General features: G+C 35.1%; 1 non-coding gene across 1 annotated transcript; it reads left to right on the forward strand.

Annotated features, from left to right (window-relative positions):
- Nucleotides 1-3153: 3153 nt before the first annotated feature.
- On the forward strand, nucleotides 3154-3317 carry LOC141417785 (U1 spliceosomal RNA). The gene has a single exon (XR_012442412.1). It is a non-coding gene; the product is annotated as a U1 spliceosomal RNA (small nuclear RNA).
- The last annotated feature ends 21846 nt before the right edge of the window (nucleotides 3318-25163 follow it).

Below are 25163 nucleotides of genomic sequence, written 5' to 3' on the forward strand. Positions count from 1 at the left end.
TTTCTTTTCATTTTTTGTGATATAATGAAGTTGCTACTAGCTTAAAACAACCTGGTATAAAAATAAGATTATATTTGTAGGTTTAAGGTAACTACGAACCAAAAATATATATTGCAGAAAAAATAAAAGAAATCAAATCATACTGTTAAAAAAAGGAACAATCACAAATGAGTTCAGAAGAGAGGAAGAAAGGAAGTAACTTTCCATAAAACAACTAGAAAACAAAATAATAGTGATAAATTGTTACTTATTTTCTTTAATGTAAATAAACTAAATACTACAACAAAACCTTGTAGAATAGCTGCATGTATTTTTAAAGCCCTTCTTACCCACAGACTGAAAGTAAAGGAATAGAAAATTAGGAATGCAAATATCACAGAAAGTATACTTTAGGTCAAAAACTTTGAAAACAACTTCTAAAGAAGCACAAAGTAAACATAAAACTACCAATTCAGCGAGAAGACATAACATCTATTTACCTAATAACTGAACATAAACAAATACTGGTAGACATGACGGGAATTCATCCTACTTTCTTCATCTACACAGATCTATCAAAATAGAAAATAAATGAGGAAAGAGGAGACTTAAACTCCCTTCTAGACCAAATCGATCTAAGAATCATGAACAGAACACTTCACCGAAATATGCAGATGTCGCATTTTCCTCAAATGCACATGAAATATTCACTAAAATAGATCACATGCAAAGCCACAACAAGAAGACTTAAATTTAAGAGGACTTAAATCATGTAAAACATCTTACCACTTGGTGTAAAACTAGGAACCAATGCTAAGAGAAATATCACAAACTTTACTAATCTATCGAAATTAAGGAACAAACTCTTGGATAACCATTGTCATGGGGCAAAATTAAAAGAGAATTTTAAAAATTCTTCAGAAAAAAATGTCAAAACCAATATGAACATTTTGTGGGAAGATTTTAAAACAAAAAATGTCAAAATTAAGAGAGAGGGAACATGATGGAAGGAGTAAAACTAAGATATATTTGTAAGCACATATGCAAATATTAGAATGTATCCTTCTGTGCAGACATTATATGCTAATTTAAAAAATGTCCTAAGATAAGAATATCTCAAAGAAATAATAAGGAAATGAGGATCAAGGAAGACATAGATAAAACAGAAAATAGATAGACAATAGAAAAACAATGAAACAATAGATTTCTTAAGAGATTGAAGTGAACAGCTTCTAGATAAAGAAAAGCAGAAAGAAGATTCAAATAAGATCAAAGGTTAAAAGGGAGACAGTACAAGTGATACAATAAACACACAATGACTATGAAGAAAAGACTATTAAGAAAAATTGTGAACCACAAAAAATTGGAAAACCCAAAAGACATGGATAAATGCCTGGATTCAGAGAACCTATTAAAATAGAGAATAGAAGAATATCATGAATCAAATGAGGCTCAATGAATAACAAATTCTTCTACCAAATAAAAGTGAAACACCTGGTGGCATCACTTCTAAATTCTACCAAGTATTTAAGGAAGAACTATCAATAATTCTTCTCAGAATATGCAGAAAATGTAGAGGAAGGAATTCTCCTGAGTAAATTGTAGGTAAGCTCTACCCTGAAACAAAACTAGAAAGGAAAATTAAAACAAATAAATACACCTACAAAAATGTAGAAACACTTGATCAATATCCTTGATGACATAGATGTAAAAGTTCTCAGCAAAATATAAGAAATCTGAATTCAACAACACATTAAAAAGATCAATCAATACAGAGAATTAGAATTTACTCAAGAGATACAGGAATGGTACAACATAAGCATATCCAACACATTGGCTTAATGAATAATAAAACCCATAGTCATTTCAATAGCTGCAGAAAAAGTACTTGACAAAACTCAATTTCACTTCTTGATGAAAAATCTTAAAAATTAAGTATACCTCATTACAAGTAAGGCACTCTATGACAAAACCATAATTTATATCATGCTAAAATAAAGAAATGTGAAACTTTTTCTCTAATATATGTAAAAAGACAAAATGTCCACTTTACCAGTTTTATTCAGCATATTTCTTGGATGTCCTAGTCACAGCAGTAAGCAAGACGTAAATTAATACATTAAAGAAAAGGAAAAATTCTAATTGTCCCTGCTTATACATCCCATGACTTTATAGACATAGAAAAGTCTGAAAACTACAACAAAAAACAAAACTATGAAAAGAATTTAGTAAATATGTAGAGTACAAATTCAATGCACAACAATCATTAATTTTCTATATGAAGATAGTGTTTTCTGAAAAATTCTAGAAAAACACCTCATTTAAAATAACTACAAACATGTATTACCTAGAAATATATATTAAAAAGACTTGAGGCTCTGCCAAATGAAAATTATGTTATTGATAAAATAAATTAATGAAAACATAAAGGTATGAAAAGGCACATCATATTTATGGTTCAAAAAATTAATATTATTAAAATATTACCAAAACCATCTGTAATTGTTATCAAAGTATCAATGACTCATTTACAGAACCAAAAGTTTTTTCTAAAATTTTTGTATATCAAAGGACCCCATATAGTAGTAATAATCTTAGTGATTATTAACCTAAAAATATAGCACTACCTCATTTCAAAATGTACTATAAGAAATATGATAATCAAGGCAGCATTGCAATGGCATAAAATTAGGCATACAGACCATTGGAACAGAATAAAGAACCCAGAAATAAATCCACACATTTATAGTCAAGTAATTTCTCACAAGGTGCCAAGAACACACATTACAAAAACAACAGTCTTCAGTAAATGGTGTTAAGAAAACTGGATACACACATAAAATAAAATAAAATACACACCTATCTATCATCACATACAAAAATCAACATAAAATGTATGATAAAGGTTTAAACATAAAACCACAAAACATGAAAGTGCTAGAAGAAAATGTGGAAGAAAATCTCCAGGTCATTGATATGGACAATGATTCCTTTCTATGACATCAAAGGCATAAGTAACAAATCAAAAAAGTAGCAAAGAGAATTACATCAAACTAAGAAGCATATGCATAGCAAAGAAAACAACTACCAATGTACAAAGGTAACCTAGAGGAAAGGACGAAATATTTCATACTATTTATCAGATAAATGGTTAACAATAAAATACTGGGGTTTATACTTACCTGGCAGGAGACATACCATGATCACGAAGGTGGTTTTCCCAGGGCGAGGTTTATCCATTGCACTCCAGATGTGCTGATCCCTGCGATTTCCCCAAATGTGGGAAACTCGACTGCATAATTTGTGGTAGTGGGGGACTGTGTTCGCACTTTCCCCCATAGAAAAAAAAAGATAAAATAAAATAAAATACTGGGGTTTGACTCAGTAGAGTGCTTATCTAGCCAGTGTGAGACACTAAATTGAATCATTCCATCCCCAGTACTGCAAAAAAAGAAACAATCAAAAAAGCAACCAAACAAAAACCCTAAAAATCTGAAACTAATGAATGACAATTAAATAACATTATAAAAAATGAGCAAGAAGCTGTATTGATGGCACATGCTTGTTATCCCAGGAGACTGTGTCAGGAGCATCATGAGTTTGAGGCTAGCCAGGGATACATATTGAGACCCTGTCTGAAAAAAAAATTTAACACAAGACTTGAATAGACAGTTTCAAAAAGAATACATACAAATGACTGAAAGGTGTCTTGTTAATGTTTAGTTAATCTTTAGGGAAATTAAAATGAAAACCAAATGTAGTATGACTTGACTTCTATTACAATGATTATTATTTTTTAAAAAGATAGAAATGTTAGTTCAAATAATAAGAAGAAAAGAATCCTTCTATATTGTCAGTGGTAATGTATATTGCAACATCATTTATGAGGGACAAAATGGATGACAGTTCTTGGAAAAATTAAAATAAAACTATCATATGATCAGCAGTCCTACTTCCTAGACAGAGCAAATGACATCAGTATATACCTAAGAGACATGTGCACTCCCAAGTAGTAGACATGAAATCACACTAAATGTCTACCTATGCAAAGATGGATAAAGAAGTATGGTATACTATTAATCCACAAAAAGGAAGAAAATCTGGACATTTGCAACAACATGGAAAAACCTGAAGGACATTAGGTTAAGTAAAATAAACTATGTATAATTCAATACCACATGACCTCACTCATATGTTGGAATCTGTAAAGGTTAATCTCAAACAAGAGTAGAATGATAGTTAAACTTGGGTTAAGGTAGTTGGGGGTGGAAGAATTTGGAGAGAGGTTGGTTCAAAGACACATAATTATAATTGTAATGGAGGGCCTCAGGAATTAGGACCCCTGCAGGAAATACCAACCTGGAGTACAAATGGCCACCCAAGAGAAACACTCATCCCCCAATAGAAAGACCATCTTCCAGTTCTAGTACCTGGGATTACAACTAAATCTACACTAGTATATTTCTAGACTTTTGCTTCATCTTTTCTGAAGGTTGTGACTTCTATAGGCAAGGTGGAGTCAGATTACAAATTTATCTCTTATCTTTGACCAAAACTAAAAATAAAATCATTTTCCATATATATGTATATAAGCATATATGTATGCATATATATATAGATGTAAATATGACATATATAATGTCATTTTCTCTTAATGGAGATGAGTGTTTGGACCCAGCGCTAGGCTTTATTGCCTGTCTGAGAGTTCCGGTAATATCAGGTGAGGGGGAAGAAATTCAAAAGATTTATCATAGAGCATGAAGACTATAGTTCTTGCTATACTATGTCTTTGAAAAATCCTGAGAATGGGTATTATGTTCTTTCCACAAAAGTGGTAATTGTGAAACAATGAGTTTGTTAGTTATCTATACTTAATCATTCTAAAATGCAGATATAGTTAAAGATTATACTATACATAATAAATACATACAATTATGGAATCATTCTTCTCAGCCCCAGACAAACTATAACCAAAATTTTATAAAGGGGAAAATTTGTGCCTGCCTGTTTGAAATAAATACTTTCTTAAAGATTTTCTAAAGCCCCATAAGAAATCCCTGGTGGTTCTACACGTACCTTTGCTGTATATGCCTCACACGTATGCACACACATATTTCTGTAAATTTTTTTCTAGCATTCCTTAAGACTGAAACTGTTCAGAGAAGATGCTTGCCCAGCATTGGCATCTTCAGCAGAAAGCTGATGCCAGCTCCCATCAACTTTGCGTCCAGCAACTTGTGAAAATATTCTGCCCTTTCACCTAGTAAAACTATTCTCTTTGCCAAAAACTCCTTGAAAACAAAATTTATTGTGGCATATTTTTTTTCCTATTGTAATGCTACTTCCAAATTGTTTTAATTATTCTTTAAAGAATCTTTACTTTTATGTTATTTAGGTTGCCATAATTTTATATGTCAATTTTTAAAAATTACTTTAAATTATGTTAATTAAATTATAATTTAATTAATCATTCAATTAATTAAATTATAACTTAATTAATTATTCAATTAATTAAATTAAATTAAATAATTTAATTAAATAATTAAATTATAATTAATTATAATTAACTAATTATAATTAATTAAATTATATGTTTTTGCGTTGCAAAAGTAGGATGCTAAGTAGAAACTGACAAAACTAATTTGGGCAGGGGAATATTCACGGAGGTATCAGGCAAGAGATTTTCCTTATCCCAGAAGTTCTGGAGGATATCCAGTAGTTGACACCTGAAATAGAAATACTATGACTGAAATAGCTCCAATAAATTCAATCTACCCTACAGTTTTGTGCTTCATATTGAGTCTGCTCAATATGAAGCACAAATTGATAATTTTTTGGCACAGGAGAGATTCTGGCCCCATTTTCAGAATGTGAAAATTTTAAATAGCTTCTTTTTTTAATTTCCTTTATTCAAATGTGCATACAATGATTGAGTCATTACTCCCCCTTCCCTTCCCTTTTCCCCTAGCCCCTCCCTCTTGCTCCCACCCCCTGGCTTCTAGACAGATACTGTTTTGCCCTTATCTCTAATTTTGTTGAAGAGAGAGTATAAACATTAATAAGGAGGACCAGGGGTTTTTGCTAGTTGAGGTAAGTACAGCTATATAGAGAGATTCCTAGTTTTGCTTCCACGTACATATGTGTTACTTTCTAAATTGACTCTTCTTGAACTAACCTTTTCTCTAGTTCCTACTCCCCTTCTCCTATTAGCCTCTGTTGCTTTAGTTTCTGCATTATTTCCTTTGCATTGAAGACATCAAATGCTATCTTTTTTGGGGGGTTACCTACCTATCCTCATTCCTCCCTTGTGTGCACTCACCTTATCAGATAATCAAAGTCCTATCCTCTTGTTGTGTTTGCCCTTGATCTAAAATCCTCATATGAGGGAGTACATATAATTTTTGGCTTTCTGAGCCTGGCTAACCTCACTCAGGATGATGTTCTCCAGTTGGATCCATTTGCTTTCCAATGATAAGATTCCATTGTTCTTCGTGGCTGCATAAAATTCCATTGTGTATAAATACCATACTTTCTTAATCCATTCCTCAGTAGTGGGGCATCTTGGCTGTTTCCATATCTTGGCTATTGTGAATAGTGCTGCAATAAACATGGTTGTAGAAGTGCCTTTGGAGTAACCTGTGTTGCATTCCTTTGGGTATATCCCCAACAGTGGAAATGCTGGATCAAATGGCAGGTCTATGTTTAGATTTTTAAGAAGCCTCCAAATTTTTTTCCAGAATGATTGTTCTAGATTACATTCCCACCAGCAGTGTATAAGGGCTCCTTTTGACCCACATCCTCGCCAACACCTGTTGTTGGTGGTTTTTCTCATGATGGCTATTCTAACAGGTGAGATGGAATCTTAGTGTAGTTTTAATTTACATTTCCTTTATGGCTAGAGATGGTGAGCATTTTATGAATGAAGGACATTGAATAGTGTACTTTCACACGGAAGTAAAAAATAAAATAATTATACTTCCAGTATAGTGACATAGTCAAAATACTGAAAAAAATTAAGCTATGAATCTACAGTTATATCTTTCAGACATTGAAATCATATAAAGGAAATAAGCTTAACCTTGAAATGGTCAAGGTTTATTCAAACAGTCATTACTCATTTAAAATTGCCTCATGGAACATACTCATAAGAGTTGAATGAGCTAAAATCCACAAAGGAGGGCTTATTGAACTGTTGTACTTCAAATTAATAAGTTACCTTACTGGTCCTCCACCCCAAATATACCCCAGACACTGACAAGATATGTTTAATAATGACTGGTTCCTGCATTGCATATAGGAATTGCATCTGATCCCAGAGAAACCTAAAATATTTTGTCCATGTTTCTCTTTGATTTCACTGTTGCCAAATATCCTTTAAATTAACTCAGTATTTCACTGCTGTCCAGAATGCCAGGGAGAGCTGTTAGAAATCCAGGGGGTGTTTTCTTATGTGATGTGTCTGCTGAGATTCAAACTGCAGATGAAAGTGCTTGCAATTTTCTCTATTTAATTATAACTTTTTAATTATTATATTGTAACACTAACAAGTCCCCTGGCATGACCAGAGCAGAGGTTTAGTCAGCAGGGATCCCATCTCCTGGGAGCTGCTAAGTAAAGAAAGCAAAGCTTATGTCAAGTCTCCCCTTTCTTTTGTTTTCTGAGAGAGACAATTTACATCTCTGTGCAGATCTCAATCTTAGAATGTCACAATCTTAATAAATGTCTCACTGAAGTCTAGGTGATTATCAAATTAGAGATACTAAACTACTTCAAGGGAAGGTCTCTGCAAACAAGCCAGTCCATCAGAAAAAAACAGTCACACTTCATACTAAATTCTTGAATCATATGATGCTTTCACTTCCTCTCACCTTAAGTTGTTTTTTTTTGTGGCTGTTTTTCATAATACTTTATCTCAATTTTGTGAAACAGATCAGAACATCCCAGAGTCTCCATTACTAAACTTTGGGAGAAAAGTTGCTAACAATTATCAATACAACCATCTTAAAAAAACAATTTTGACTTCATAATGTAATTCAAAGACTTAACACCTTGCTATTCTTCTTTCCTCTTCCTTCTATACTGGGCTTTTGACTAGTCACACCATGAACACAACTGTGATGTGACAACTGGCCAATCAAAGCACATGAAGAAATTAGTTATATATGTATTACAATCACAACACAGTGTACATTATAGCTTCATTTAAGGGTTTCTAACTTTTCATTTTTTTCATATTCTAATTGTTACATGCTTTTACAAGTTACATGAGTTTAATAATACCTCTTTTAATACACACATATATTTAACATAAAAGTGAAATTATTCCATATTATCATTATTTTATAGGACCAGGATTGTACATATCATATTACATAACCAGATGTGAAAATATTCCTTATTTGGATAGCTTTTGTTAGTGATCTCTCTCTCTCTCTCTCTCTCTCTGTCTCTTTGTGTGTATATGTGTGTTTGTGTGTGTGTGTGTGTGTGTGTGTGGAGGGGTACTCAGTATCAAACCCAGGTTCTTATGAGTGCAAAACCCACGATCTACCACGAGCTACATTACATCCCTATTTAAACATTGTAATGGAAATTTGGTATCTTGCATTTCATGTTTCTTTTAGCTGTATATCAGCATATGTGGTTCTGATGCCTGCTTTCCATAATACATTCCTGCCATGTGTTGGTTACAACATGGTGTTTTCACCTCAGTCAAACTGATTGTTGATCTCCAGATGAAAAATACATTCCATAAACTATCTTTTACTTCAACAGAGATTAAAACCAGCCACTAAGTGGCTTGAGGTTTGGTATGGGAATAAAGCACATGCTTATATGTGCGAGACTCTGGGTTCAATTCCTAGCACACTCAATAAACAAATAAATAAACAAATAAAAACAAACATTAGTAAGAAAAATGTAAAAGTCAAAGAATCCTGTATCATCTAATACCATTTCAAATTATAGGGTATAAAATGTTCAGTAATATTAATTTTTATGCTTTTCTATTTATATGTTATATATAATAAATTTGTATATAACTTTGTACATAATAGAACCATGTACTGTATATTGTATATGTTGTATTTTTATTATTTATATATTGATAATTGATGTTAAGAGCTACTGTCATGAGATGCAGCAGAGTTAAATAGAGCCCTGTGTTTGCTACAGGCTGACGTTCACAGTGGAAATACCCGCTGTGAAATCTGACTGCCCACATCAGACCCCTGAGGTCACGTGAGGCCAGAGAAGGCCTGAGAGCCAGCGGAAAATGCAAGAAGGTTCCACATGGAAACTATAATAAATAACAATGTGTGTACTCTTGAAAATTCTTAACCACAGATATTGTGTTCTCACTACACACAAAAATATGAAGTGATGCATCTGCAAACTAACTCAATTTTGCATTCTACAATGCATGACGCTTCCATGACAATATGTTAAATGAACATGAGACATAAACACAATTCTTATTTGTCAATTTAAAAATGGTAAAATTCTGAAAAATGACCAGAGGAAGCACATTGCAGGACTGCAGATCATCTGCTGCCTTACACAGTGCTGGGTAGCCTCATAGCCATCCTATTCCATTGTCTCAGCAGAGTTGCCATTGTGTTTCCTCATGAGTTGACAGATCGATGTGATTGTGATTTCAGAAAAGGCTAATCACATGAAAACTGTATTTTTGAGCATCATTAGTGATGATTCAGTACATTTGCCCATGAGGGATCCCAAATCAAGAGGAGATGAGGAATTTGGATGCCATCACCCAAAATCACAGCATCATTGCCAAGGACATTGTTTAGGTAATTTTTTAAGAGGTTCAATATGCAGACTATGCTGGCTTTGAACTTGTGATCTTTCTGCCTCAGCCTACACAGTGTTGGGATTACAGGCATGAACCACCATTCCTGGCCTAGATTTTTTTTAATGGAGAAAAATGAATATCTACAATTTCTTAGCAGAGGACATCATGAAGGATTGAATCTTGTTCCTGTAGTCTACAGTGTAAACATTGAAGAAAATAAATCTGCTTAATTAATTCATTTTCAAATAGATTTTCTATACAATATGGAAAATGTGGTAAAAGTACTGAAAGCAATTATTAAAATATTTCCCTTCAATATGGTATGTTTTTCCAAGGAGATTATTTTACATTTTATTATTATAAATATATGTATCTAGTAAACATATTTATATTTATTAAATAAATAAAATTCAAAATAAATAATTTCAGTAATATTTTCTTTTATGTTAATTTTGAGACATACACATTCTGTAAATTAATTGTACACAATTAAATTCCAATAAGCAATAAAGAGAATTCCAGTTGCTTGAAAAATCACCTATCTTTTCCATTTTAGCCATTCTGTTTGATATGAGGTAATATGATATTTTTACAAATTTAATTTACATCTTCATAATTCCTAATACAATTGTACCTGTTCATTATGGCTATTTGGGTATTTCTATAAATATTAAACATCTTAACCATGTTTCTCCAGGGATAATGGCCATTTTAGTAATTATTGTTTTGTAGCAATTATTGTATATTGCACATCTTTATTTATCATCAGACACTAGTATTCCAAACATCATAAAATACTGTTCTGATTACTCTTTCATTCTCTGTATAGTGTCTGATGAGGAAAATATACCATTAATCTTAAAATAATACAGGTTATTTCTTCATGTTTCTCAATGTTTTAAAAAAACATGGGGATGTCACTGATTCTATTAAAAGTTTTGGGATGGAGGCCTTAGACCTTTAAATGTGAAGTATTCTGACATATAGGCACTCTTATATATTATTGTTGCCATTATGTAGGTTTTACATATAATTTGTTATAATTATTAACAACAGTTTTTTTTATCAATACTAGGATTTGAACTCAGGGTCTTCACCTTGAATTTTTCCACCAGACCTTTTTGGGATGGTTTATTTGTGCTAGGGTCTCACGAACTATTTTTCTGGTCTGAATTTAAACTGTGATCCTCTTGACCTCTGCCTCCTGACTAGCTAGAATTATAGGTGTGGGCCACTAGCTCCTGGCTTATTACCATCAAATGTAAATTGTAAATTATACCTTTAAATAAATTTTATTTTCTACATACAGACACACAGTTCGTGATTATTAACTTTGTTTGCAGCAACATTTCAAAATTTGCTAATTCTCATAGTTATTTGTAGATTGGTTTAGAATTTCTACATTAAAATTCATGTTTTATGTGACTAATGATAATTCTTTTCCTCATTTTTCTATTTTACTATAAATTTTTTATTAGGATATGTTTATTATATGAGAGGATTCATAGTGACAATTCTGTTTAGGCTTATATTGTACATTAGTTATATTTCACCCATCCTCTCTTCCTCTCAACCTCTCCTACAATACTTAAAGCAATTACAACTGGTTTCTTTGTTGTATTTCACATAGGTATGTGAAGTCTATCAACCATATAGCATCGCCTTAATCTCCTTTATCCATCTTGCCCCTTCCCAGTAGTACCACTACACTCACTCTGTACCTATTTTATACTCCTGTCTTTCGTTAGTAATATTTAAGTTGATGTTCAAAGAGGTTTTTCAATGTATTCCCGATTGTGGGTATTCTTTACACTGGTCTGTTCAATCCCTTGCATTACTCTCCCTCACCCTTTTACCTCTCACCCCCTATTTTTCAATACATAACCTTATATCCTCTACCTTCACATCTTATGGTGTGTGATATTACTGATGCTCTGTCATTCTCTTTTCCTTTCCTGCTTTCCCCAAGTTCCATAGAGTAGTTTTACCATTACTAACATGTTCTACATATGAATTGTGATATGATCATGCTTGTTTTTGTGCATCTGTTAATTTATTGTATCTATCTTCCCCATATTAGGGAAAATGTGCCACCTTTGTGTTTCTGAGCCTGGTTTACTTTCCTTACCATGATATCCACTTGCATCCACTTACATTCAAACCACAGGTCATTGCTTCTTTTGGCTGAGTGAGACTCCATTGTGTATATATACAACAATTTCATGGTCCATGCATCAGTTGTAGGGCATCTCGTATGTTTCCAAACCTTGGCTATTGCGAACAGTGCTGCAATGAGCATCAGTGTACAGGTGTAGCCTGGCTTACATTCCTTTGGGTAGATGTCCATCAGTGGTATAAGTAGGTCATATGGCAGATCTATATTCAGTTTTTTGAAGAATCTCCATACTGCTTTCCTTAGTGGTTGTACTAACTTGCATTCCTATTAGCATTGTATAAGATTTCCTGTTTTGCCACATGCTCATCAACATTTATTATTACCTTGATTATGGTCATTTTAACTGGGGTGAGATGAAATATAAAGTGCTGTTTTGATTTGACTCTTTTTTATAACCAGGGAAGCTGAACATTTCTTCATGTACTTACTGGCCATTTCTACCTCTTCCTTTGAGAATTCCCTGTATAATTCATATGCCCATTTCTTCATTGGGAAGTTGATTCTTTGAGAGTTTAGTTTTTTGAGTTCCCTGTCTATTCTGGATATTAGGTCCTTATCAGATGAGTAGCTAGCAAAAATTTTTCTCTCATTCTGTGGATTTTCTCTTTAGTCTGATGACTGTTTGTTTTGCTCTGAAGCTCTTAGTTTTATGCAGTCCCATTTGTTCATTGTTTCTCTTACATGGTGAGCCTTTTGTGTTCTATTTAGGAAGTTGCTCCCTATACATATATGTTCTAGTCCATTTCCTACTTCTTTGTGGAGTAGTTTAAACTTTCAGGTCTTATATTAAAGTCTTTGATACACCTTGAGTTGATTTTGTTACAGGGTGAAAAACAGCTTTACTGTACTTTTTGAAAAACTGATCTATGTCTACTAAGTTGTAAAGACTATTGTCAGAGGGTTTTAACAGTATCTTTTCATTATCTTTCTCCCACAGTCCAGCTGTAGTGGGGGTTCTGACTCTAGTCTTGGTTGCTTGGTTGATTGTGTGAATAACCACACAATCTTGGGGTTGTGCCAGGCAGCAATGACATAGTTCATTTTCTGAAGAGTGTATTTAAGCAGTGTAGAAAAGCAGGAAGGAGTACATGGCAGTCCCCAGGTTTCCCTTGACCTCTGTACTAGGATTGGCTGTCACGTTGCTATGGCTACGAGCCCAAGTTCAGAACATCAAGTGCAGACCGGGACTGGGTCTTCCTGGTCCCAAGTAGACAGAGAACAGGGGAGTTCAGTAATTGTCCTTTGGACTGTTGCATTCTCTCTTAGGGCTGTTGCACAAAAGCTACAGTGACTGCTCATTTCCAAGAGGCTTTGGGGGTCCTAAGGTTTTCCCACATCTCCCCCTTTTTTATTTTTTATGAAAAAAGTGTTCAGATATTTTTCTTTTTGGTGGCAGTTAGTTTCTCAAATGATTAGTCTTTTTACCCGTATAATAATAAAAGTCCAAAATTAAATCAATGACTAGGATTAAGTTTGTCTAGCTGAAGTCTTTTCATGGGTCCTGTCAATGGCTGTGACTAGTTTGATGCATCAGAGAGGCAGCCATGATGAACATGAATGGTCATCATTCATGTTCTGGAAAGACACAAGTATACCCTCAACCTATAGTTAGTAAAGGGTCAGGTCCCTGCTATGTGTTTGTCTCTAAATTCTTCCAAGAACACACACAGGTGGGCACGTGTTCTATGCATGGAAGTGCTTTTCTATAGGTGTAATGCCTTGACTGTCAAGTGAGAAAAAATTTAAAGTTAATTGGATGTGATGTAATTGGATATGTGGAGACTTGGGGGTGAACTCCCCCTTTTTTATTTTAAGAAGTTGGTTTTTGATCCTTTGATGTTGTTCTATAATGGCTTGGCCTTGATGATTGTAAGGTATCCCAGTATTGTGAGTAATGTCCCATAATGTACAGAATTCTTGAAATTTTTTACTTGTATAGGTGGGACTAATGTCTGTCTTTATGAACTTTGGAATTCCAACGGTTGCAAAAGCACCAAGAAGGTGACCAAGGGCATGTTTGGTAGTTTCTCCTGTGTGGGCTGAGGCAAAGAGGACACCAGTGTATGTGTCCACTGTCACATGAACATATTTTAAGGTGCCAAACTGGGGAATATGACTGACATCCATTTGCCAGATATGGTTTGCTTTCAGATCATGAGGGTTGATGCCAGTATTAAGGCCCAAAGGTAGAAGACTACTGCAAGTAGGACAGGCCCTAATAATATGTTTGCATTGGTCTCCAGTCAAGGTTGGGAATTGTTTGTGTGATATGTTAGCATTCTGGTGTAGTAAAGAGTGACTTTGTAAGGCCTGTTGAAAAATGGAAGAAGGATTTGGAGTTCTCAACAGCAGTAAAGGAGATGAGCTGGTCTAATGCTAGATTTCCCTTGGTTATAGGGCCAGGCAGGCCTGTATGTGAATGGATAGGAGTAATAAAAAATGGAGAAGTATGAGCCTGAAAGACCATTCGAGCCCATGTGAATAACTGAAAAATTGTAGAATTAGGATCTCCTTTTAGTCTAGCTGTTTCAATAGAGTTAATGGCGTTAACTACATATTGGGAGTATGAAACTATATTGACTAGATCAGGGAGAGTTCACAGGGCTGCAAGAACCACTGATTTCAGCATGTTGTGCAGTGGCTCCTGGAGTGGCAATGTTTGTTTCTTCTGTACATGTCCCCAAGGGGGAGTAAATGATATAACCAGCTCTCCCTTTACTGGTGTCATCAGTATATACTGTGATTGTATTGGCTATGGATTTTGTGGCTGTGATGTGAGGTAGAATCCAGGCCTGAGAAGTTAAAAATTTTATGATAGTGTCTCTGGGATAGTGGTTGTTAAATTGTCCTGAGTAATTAGTAATTGCAATTTGCCATAAATAGTTTTGTTGATAAAGATAGTCTATCTGAATATTGGTGAAAGGAGTAACTATGAGTGACAGATCATTGCCAGGCAATTGTTTGCATCTTTGCCTTCTCTTCATAATTAGATATATTACCTCTTGTATATAGGGAGTAATAGTCCTAGGGGGTGTGTTATGGGTAAAGAGCATCTGTATCATTTTATTTGGCCATTGTATAATAGCCCTGTTGGAGTAGTTGGAGAACCCCATATGAGTAGTTGGAAGGGCTGACTGGGGTCTATCTTGTTAATGAAACTATGTTGAAGAGTTGTTTCAACAAGTTGTATAGCCTGTTGTGCTTCTGGAGTTAATTTTGTTAATGAGTTTAATTGTGAGTCTGCTTTTAATAGTTCAAATACAGGTTTTAAAGATTCCAAGGGAAAAGGCTGAATCCGATTAATGTTTCCTGATAGTGTCTGTAATTCATTTAATGTCATAAACCCTTTTATGTCTAATTTCAGTTTAGGAGGTTTGACTATACTATCAACTATAGTGTGTCCCAAATATTAGTATGGTGGACAGAGCTGTGTTTTGTCAGGAGCTATACTTAAACTTTCCTAGGCTAGGAATCTTTCTCAGTCCCTGAGGGCCAATTGTAATGGTATAAATGAGGGATGAGCAATTGAAAGATCATCCATATAATGAAAACATTTAATTTATGGCCATTTTGATAGAAGGGCATAAGAGTAGCATGGACATAGGCCTGACATATGGTGAGACTATTTTTCATGCCTTGAGTAATACTTTCCATTGATATCATTGAGCTTGTTTTTTATTATTAATGGATGGCAATGTAAAGGCATTTTTTTTCCTTATCATTGTTGTGTAATGTAATATTAAAAAAAACAATCTCTTAAATCTATAATTATAATTGCAAATCCTCCAGGAATCATGGCAAGGGAGGGAAGCCAGGTTGTAAAGCTCCCATGGTTTGCATGGCTTTATTAATGGCTCAAAGGTCATGTATTAATCTATATTTTCTTTCGCCTTTTTTTCTATTACAAAAAGAGCTCTATTCTGTGGACTATTGGAAGGCTCCACAAGACCAGCTTTTACTTTTTGTTGTACCAAAATATGAGCCTGTTGTAATTTTTGTCCCAAAAGTGGCTACTGATCAACCCATATAGGCTCATTGATTAACCATTTAAGTGGTATATCTGTGGTCTAGGACTTCTTATCAATGGCCCCTAGGAGGGAGTTGGTTATAAGAATAACCAAGGCCATAGCCACAGGAAAGATGTTGGGAAAGGGCCTCTTCCCAAGGCCTTGTGACTGTCTTATCTTGTTGAGCCTGGGAAAGAGCCTACTCCCAAGGTTGAGCTTTGTGCATGGTAAGAATCATATGCAATTTTTGCATTATGTCTCTCTCCAATAAGCACAATTGTAGACTTGTAATTATGAAAGGTTGAAAAGTCCCTGAATTGCCTTCTTCATCCTCCCATTGGAGTACCTCTGCACTAACTTTGGCTAATTGTGGTCCCCATAATCCTTGTACTGTGGTTCCTCTTTTTGTTCCCCAATGTTTAGGCCATAATGATTGAGGGATAACACTCTGATCTGCTCCTGTGTCTAGAAGACCTCAAAAATTTATTCCTCTAATAGCGATAGTAGCTAAGGGCCTTTGATCTAAAATGGGTTGAGTCCAATGTATTTGAGGAGAGGTTTAAGATGATAAAGGCAAAAATATTGCAATCTTGGCATCCTTCTCTAATCCTAACCATTGCCTAGATCTAGAAATGTAGACTATTGTTGGAGACTTGGATTGCAACATAGTATAATAAGGATGCACAGTTAGTCCTTGAAGAAGATACTTTTTATTCCCCCTGATTATTCCTGTTAATTTTTTTACAGAGTTATAGAAATGACATGTTACCAGGACTGGTGTATTACCCGGAGAGATGGTTAATGTCTCTAAGTCCAGGCGATTAAATCCTGCACTCTGGGAGTTTTCCCACTGGATACAGGAAACTGTTCCTTCTTGGGGTGGGGCTGAAGGCTGCCTACAGTCCCATTTGAAGGTTTCCCATCAGCATGATATTTTGATTTACAGTCTTTAGACCCAATGATAGCCTTTATTGTATCATGGACACATTTTAGAAGGTTCTCCTTCCAGTGGGACATGCTTTTGGACCCGGTAACCTTTGCCCTCAGAACAGTCCCTTTTCCTGTGGTCTTTTTTTCCACATCCAAAGCATGTAGTGTGGGAAAAAGTAGGGCTCCCTTTTGTTAGGGCGACTGCAAGAGCAGTGGCCATACAGGTTGGGGTGCCAATATCCTGGGTAGCACAAATCCAAAGTAGAAAGATCTCCATTCTTTACCGGTCTGATTGCTTGCTTACATTTTTTGGTGAACCAAGCACATTTGTGCACCTGCATATTGAATTTTGCAGCTTGATAGCATGTTTTACACGGGCCAAGAATTCAGCTCATGGCCATTGGCCTTTTGTTTTATTTGCAAGAAACTTTCAGTTGATTCTTTCCCAGAGTCAGGAAAGCTTTGTTCCAAGCTCTCTTGGAACAAAGTCTTACCTGATCAAAATATTGAGGCATGCCTTGCATGTGTTGAAGGGCATCGGCAAATAGGCCAGACCCCTGCAGTTGGTCCTCAGTTAAAGGAATTCCTTCATCCCTGTTTCTTTGTGCCTGTTCATCACATTCATCATAATATCTTGCCTTCCAAACTAGGAAATCCCCAGGGCTAAGACAAACTTGTGCTAACTACTTGTAGTCCCATGGTGTACAAATTTCTCAACTCAGATTTTCCAATAGAGTAAGAGTGTAGGGACCATTAGCCCCATTTTCCCTGACTGAATCTCTAAATCTTCTAGGTACCTCAAGAGAAATGTGCTCATCCCTTCATTGTCCCTGAGGCCCCAGGATGACTGGAAGGGCTAGAGTGTTCTCTGAAGAAGAAAGAGCCAAAGGTGGAGTATAAGGGTCATTATTACCATCCTCACATAAGAGTTGCTTAAAAGTTGTTTCTATGGAAATTTCTTCATTTTCCTCTCTCCATTTTGTTCTTGCCTTAGGTATGGCACTGGTCTGAGGATGAACCTGAAATGGGGCAAATGATGGGTAAAGACCAGCATAAGGTGGTGCAGAATCTTCCATAGAGGAAAACTTAAATTTTACAAGTTTTTGTGTGAGAAGCTTTTCCTCCTCCTTATTGTCCTTCTTATTATCTTCATTATTGTCTTCCAGAAGACTTGATTCATGAGCCTCTTTAGAAAAATCTGCTAGAGGTCCCAAATAATAATGAATAGAGGAAGACATACACAAAAAAATGAATAGGAATATTTTCCCCTCTCTGGTGAGCTCTCTTTGCATTTTCTTCTTTCTGCTTCCAGCTATCAGGATCTAAAGTTCCATGCTCAGGAAACTGAGGATTAAATCAGATAACTGTCTCTATAAAATCTTCAGTTTGTCCCTGGGTGTAAGATATACCATTACTTTTTAGCAAACAGCACAGTAGCTGTAAGAAATGCCTATGTTCTGAACTCAGTGAGTTTCTCATTCCATTTCCCAACTTATCGTTCATGACACCATGGGTTGGGGCTCCAAAGTGAGCCTTTCCTTCCTTGAATTGTACTGCCAAGACGTTCAGAGGAGATCCGAGTCATGGTACCACTTCTTGCAGTCCAGCTGCAATGGGGGCTCCAAGTCTGGTCTTGGGTTCTTGATTAGCAAATAATGACAAGAACTCAGGGTTGTGCCAAGTAGCAATGATGTAGTTTATATTCTGAAGAGTGTATTTAAGCTGTACAGAAAAGTAAGAAGGAGTACATGGCAGTCTCCAGGTTTCCCTTGACCTCTGTACTAGGATTGACTGTTATGTTGCTGTCCTCTTGGATTGTTGCAATCTCTCTTAGGGCTGTTGTACAAAAGTTACAGTGACTCTACTTTTTTCCAAGAGGCTTTCGGGGTCCTGAGGGTTTCCCATATCTTTCTATTGGTGTTTGGGTTATCTTCCTATTGGTGTTTGAAGTTTTCTCTGTTTTTAAATCAGTCATTGATCTTTATAATTTTAATACTATTTTAGAGAAGTTTAATTGTGTTTTTGATATTCTTTACTGTAAGTTTGGGTTTTACTCATTCATATTTCTTTTCCTTTTTCTACTTTTTGGCATTCTTTAGATTGGCTTGCTGTTATTTCTAGAAATTGATGAGTATTTCAAATTATATGTTTCACATTCTTATTGCAATTCAAATAATTTTAATTTGCTATTTTTGATTCAGTGACTATTGATATTTTCTAATTTGTAAGCAGTTGAGAATTAAAAAATTATTTTTCTCTGATTTCTATTTAAAGTGTATTGTATTCAGAAAATCTCTCAGAAATAGTTTACCTCTCACATGCGTTAAGATGTGTTTTATATTCCTATAAATTGTGCATTTGTATTTCAAGACTGTGAAGTTTGTAATTGTTGGTTAAAATCTATTATGAGTGTCAATTAAATCTATTTTATTACTTAATACACTTATTATATTCATGTTTGTTATTTTATTATTATGTCATATATCAATACATTGTGACTGCTGGCTGCCAGTGGCTCATGCCTGTAGTTCTAACTACTTGGGAAGCAGAGATCAAAAGAATTGTGGTTGGAAGCCAGCCCAGGCAAATATTTCTGTGAGACCCTTTTTCAATAAAACCCTTCACAAAAAAGGGCTGGTGGAATGGCTTAAGGTGTAAGTCCTGAGTTCAAACTCCAACACCACAAAAAATCCTACATTGTGATTATAGACATATTTCTTTCAATATTTTATTGATATATTTATGTGCTACATTAGGCTCATCCAATTTTTGTACTGTGATATCAATTATTATGACATGCTCATTTTGCCTTCAAATCTTCTTTTTATATGATAATATAACCTAATATCTTTTTCATAAGGTTTCCATGTTTTTTCTGTACCTTTTTGCTGTTGTTTTGGTGTGTAGCACAGGCTGGTCCCAATTTCACAATCCTTCTTCTCAAACTTCCAAGTGATATAGTTCTGTCATGTTAAATCAGCATCCTTTGTCTTTTTACTTAAGAAAAGTCTCTTTTTACAGGCTTATGTTTGAATTTGATATGCTCATCTACTCTAATGTAAGACATTTAATAGAATGTACATTAAATTGGTGTCTTTGTTAATATATTTATGAGTGTATGTGTCATGCACATAATGTATTGTTAGGCTCCAGATGTGTGGCTGGAATGTGGAGTATGAAAGATTTCACAGAGTTAAAAATAGATACCATAGATGGTATTGGCCATAGAAGATATTGGTGTGAGGTTTTACAGGCATTTTTGATTTAGGGGTTGTGGGAGTGTGGTTGGGGGAGTGGCATGGATAGTTGTCAGTCACTTGACAGATTGTGTAGTAGGTACCCTGATTAGACCAGCATGTTGACCAGGCTGCAGTTTGGCTTGGAGATGTGTTTCCAAAGTTTCTGGGTACTTTAATTTCTCAGATTAGAACAGAGAAGTTACTAGGTGGATCTAATCTGAAAAAGATAAGTGAGATTAAACAGGACCAACACAAAATTGAGTACAGATACAAAATGGAGCTCCTCACACCCTTTTGTTATGTTTACATACATATGCTACTTTGTTTGTCTCTTACCCTCTTTTCTTGTCTCCTTATGGATTAATTTACATTTTATTAATAGGCCACTTATATAATTTACAAATTGTTAAAATCATAGAGTACTTTTTTTTTCTGTTTTTGCTTTCAAGGGATATGCTGCATTGTCAGTTTAACTTACACAACTTTAAATCAAAATCTCATATATGGTATCCACTCAAAAATTCAAAATTAAGCTAAAAAAGCCTATTTAGAGGAAGTTTTCATTCAAATAATTTGCTAGAGCCAAATCCTTCCTCTGCACATTAAAAAAGTATTAAAATGATGAGAAATTAAGTGTGCTATTCTAAAATGCTTTCCTAAAATAAGACACTAGCCAGACTTATGAAAAGAACATGACAGACTTTCCAATATAAATATATTGGACCTAGAATTTGAGTTGTATGGGTTTTTTATTTATTTTATCTTTAATTGACACATATCAATTGTATGTATTTATGATGTATAGGATGACATTTTGATAAATGTACACATTGTGTTATGATCAAATCAGGGTAGTTAGCATACTCATCACATTAGCATTCCTGTGGTAAGAGTATTCAAATTCCCTCTTTTATCTACCTTAAAACAGAGAATATATTAGTTTCTTACCTTAATCACCCTATTGTCACTTTGTACCCATTAACCAACCTCTCCCCATCCTCCTCTGGCCTACCCTTTAATCTCAGTGTTCACTGTTCTCTCTATTTCTGTGAGGTTGAATTTTAGATTCCACAGATGCCTAAGAACATGTATATATTTTGTGTCTAGCATGTTTTCCTTAATACAGGGTCCTCTAGGTTTATCCTTTTTGTTGTAAATGAAGAATTTTGTTCCTTTTATGGCTGAATAGTACTCCATTCTGTGTTTGTAACACACATTTTAGAACCCACTTATCTGTCCAATTTAAGTATCCTTGAACCAAGTGCTTGAAAGAAATAATATATTCAGCTTACATAAGCCTTATTATTTACTCTGGTGTTGCTTAGATCTTTGGTCCCTTGGCAGATACAATAATAACCTCCATTCCATTTATATATTATTATTACTTTGAGCATCATTTAGAAGAATCACATGTTTTATGAAAATATATAAAGATTCCCATTTAAATGATAATTTATCTAATATAAAAATCTGGCCCCACATTCTTATGCCTCAGTCTTCAAAATAGTCACTCTTATGGGTTATCTGTCTGGTCTTTGTGTTTCCTGTGGAGGCTTCTGGGAAATTATCGATATCTACTGTGGTTGTCTGTGTTATGTGGCCAACTGAAATAATTATGTTAAGACACTTTAAGAGTGCTTTAAATGAGTCAGGTCTTTATCTGTGTTTCCCAGATATTTTTCTTGTTGTATATTCAAACATTTCATCTCTAAAATGACTTTTATGCTCCCCATGGATTTACTATTAGATTAATGCTACTATTTATAATTTTTAGACAAAACTTGTAATTATTAATATATTTGCATGAACTTAACATGTGGCTCACCGAGTAAGTACCTAGTTTTACATTTCATTTAGATGAGATTCTTATTTTTTTAAATAAATTTTTATTCAGATATATTCATTATACAGCAATGATTCATAGTGACAACTCCGATTAGACTTATAATGTACATTTTTACTTTTCTCCCATCGTTTCTCCCTCTCAACCCCACTCCCCACACCACTTAAAACAATTGCAAGAGGTTTCTTAGCTCTGTTTCATATAGGTATATGAAGTACATATGCAACATACTATCATCTTAATCTCCCTCCTTCACATTCCCCCTCCCACTAGTACCTCCACCCCCACGGTATCTTTTTTACATTCCTGATTAAGTTGATGTTCAAAGGGGTTTCTCAGTGTTTGCCCACTGTGGGTATACTTTACTTTGGTTTGACAACCTGTTCCATTACTCTCCTTACCCCTTTATATTCCACCCCCCATTTTTTCAACAGCTTTCCATGCACATCCTTATATGCTGTAACTTCATATCTTATGGTATGTGATATTACTGATATTCTAGTATTCTCTTTTCTTTGCCTGCTTTCACTGAGTTCCATAGAGTAGTTAAAAATATGTTCCACATATGAATTATGCTTGTTTTTGTGTATATGTTTATCTTTTGGATCTATATTCCCCATATTAGGGAAAACATGCTGCCTTTGTGTATCTGAGCCTGGCTTACTTTACCTAACATAATGCCCTCCAATTACATCCATTTACCTTCAAAACACATCATTGTTCTTTATGGATGAGTAAAACTCCATACGTATATATACCACAATTTCTTGACCCGTACATCAGTTGCAGGGCATCTGGTTTGTTTTCATAGCTTGGCCATTGTGGATAGTGGTGCAATGAACTTTGGTGTACAATTGTCTCTATTGTATCCTGTCTTATGTTCCTTTGGGTAGATGGAGTGATATCACTGACCCATGTGTCTGTTTTATATTTAGCTTTTTCAAGAATCTCCATACTGCTTTCCATAGCGATTGTATTAATTTGCATTTCCCACTAGCAGTGTATAAAGGTTTCTGTTTTGCTACATCCTCAGCAGCATTTGTTGTTATTACCTTTGATTATGGCCATTCTAACTGTGGTGACATTGAGTCTAAGTATTGTTTTGCTCTGCTTCTCTTTTATAACCAGGGAAGTTAAACATGTCTTCATGTATTTACTGGCCATTTGTACCTCTTACTTTGAGAATTCTCAATTCAATCCATGTGCCCATTTCATCATTGGTATATTGATTCTTTGGGGGCTAAGTTCCCTGTAGATTTTGGGTATTAGTCCAAATCTAGTGAAAGACAGGGATCTAGTTTCAGTCTTCTACATGTGGATATCCAATTTTCAAGCAGCATTTCCTGAAGAGACTCTCATTTATCCATTTTGTGTTTTGGGCTTCTTTGTTGATGATCATTTGGCTATAGATGCATGGGTTTATGTCTGTATCTTCCTTTCTGATGCATTGGTCTTCATGTTTTTTTTTTTAATTTGCCAATACCATTCTGTTTTTATTGTTATGGCTCTGTAGTGTAGTTAGAAGTTAGGTATTGTGATGCTTCCATCATTGAACTTTTTGCTCAGAATTCTGTCTGAGGCTTTTTTTGTGTTTCCTCATGGGTTTCACAATTGTTTTTTCTATTTTCTGTTTGTATCCTTGTATCTTTTCCAAAAGAGTTTATGATTTCTAGTAGTATTTTTTATAAATTTTTTGGGTCTCTTGTGTGCAAATAGGTATAGTTTGACTTCTTCCTTCCCTATTGGAATCTCTTGTATTTCTTGCTCTTGTCTTAGTACTCTAGCTAGAAATTCCAAAACTATATTTAGTATGAGTTGAGAATATAGATATCCCTGTCTCATTCTTGACTTTAAGGGGAACGGTTTCAGTTGTTCTCCATTTAGTATGATCCTGGCTCTAGGTTTGTCATATATAGCCTTTTTTGTATCAAGGAACATTCCTTCTATTCCTAGTTTCTTCATTGCTTCTATCATGAAAGGGCATTGGATTTTGTCAAAGGTTTTCTCTGTGTCTATTGAGAGGATCATGTGTTTTTTGTCCTTGCTTCTGTTTATATGATGTGTTACATTTATGGATATAAATATATTGAAACATCCTTGTGTCTTTGGAATGAAACCAACTTGATTATGGGGTATGATCTTTTGATATTTTCTCAAATTCTGTTTGCCAGAATTCTGTTGAGAATCTTTGCACCTATATTCATTGAAGATATTGTTCTATAATTCCCTTTTCTGTTTACTTCCTTGTTTGGTTTCTGAATGAGTATAATGCTGGCTTCATAGAATGAGCTTGGTAGTGTTTCTTCCCTTTCTATTTCCTGGAAAAATTTCAGCAACATTGGTGTAAGTTCTTCTTTAAAGGTTTGGTAAAATTCTGCCTTGAATCTTTCAGGTCCTGGGGTCATTTCTGTAGGGAAACTCTTTATTACTGTTTCAATTTCATTGCATGTAATTGGACTATTTAGTTGTATAATATCTTTTTGGTTCAATTTTGATTGGTTATATGCATCTATGCCTTCTGTTAACACAGGTTATAGCCTTCCTCCCTCAGTGGGGAATCTGTCACTCTCAAACTTTGACAGAGGAGCAAGGGCTCTTCCACTGACAGGCACAGTGGGGAGCACTGGGCCTCTGTCACCTTGGTAGGCAGGCTTCCTGCCAGCTGCAAAGTAAGGGATTGCCACTTAGTGGAGGTACTGGGATTCCACCTCTTACACATGGGAGACTGGAATTTCCTGCAGGCAAGCATGGTGGTCAGGGCTGGGCCTCTCTGCTCTTCAGAAATGTAGGCCTTCTGCTGCCTCCCACTGAGCAGCAGGTTGCACCTTTCCTCCCCTCAGTACAGAATCTCTCTTTCTCACTCTTTCACGTAGAACCAGGGCTCTCTTCTGGCTGTGCATAGTGGGGCATGCTTAACCTTTTTGTGCCTTAGGGAAGCAGGTATCCTGGCACCCACAGAGTGGTAGAATAACACTTCAAGTAGGTATTGGGTTCCCACTCTTTGATGGGGTAATGGATGCTCTCTCATGGGAAGGCTTGTGGTAAGTACTGGGCTTGCATGCTTTCTGGTGAGGGAAGCCTCCTGGTGCCAGCAGAATAGCAAAGTCTAGAGCTTGGGGTTTACTTGTGCCTATGGCAGTGGGATCCAGGCACTGAGTAATGAGTTGCAGGTGCCTGT

This window comes from Castor canadensis, chromosome 15 (assembly GCF_047511655.1).
Source record: "Castor canadensis chromosome 15, mCasCan1.hap1v2, whole genome shotgun sequence".
NCBI lineage: Eukaryota > Metazoa > Chordata > Mammalia > Rodentia > Castoridae > Castor > Castor canadensis.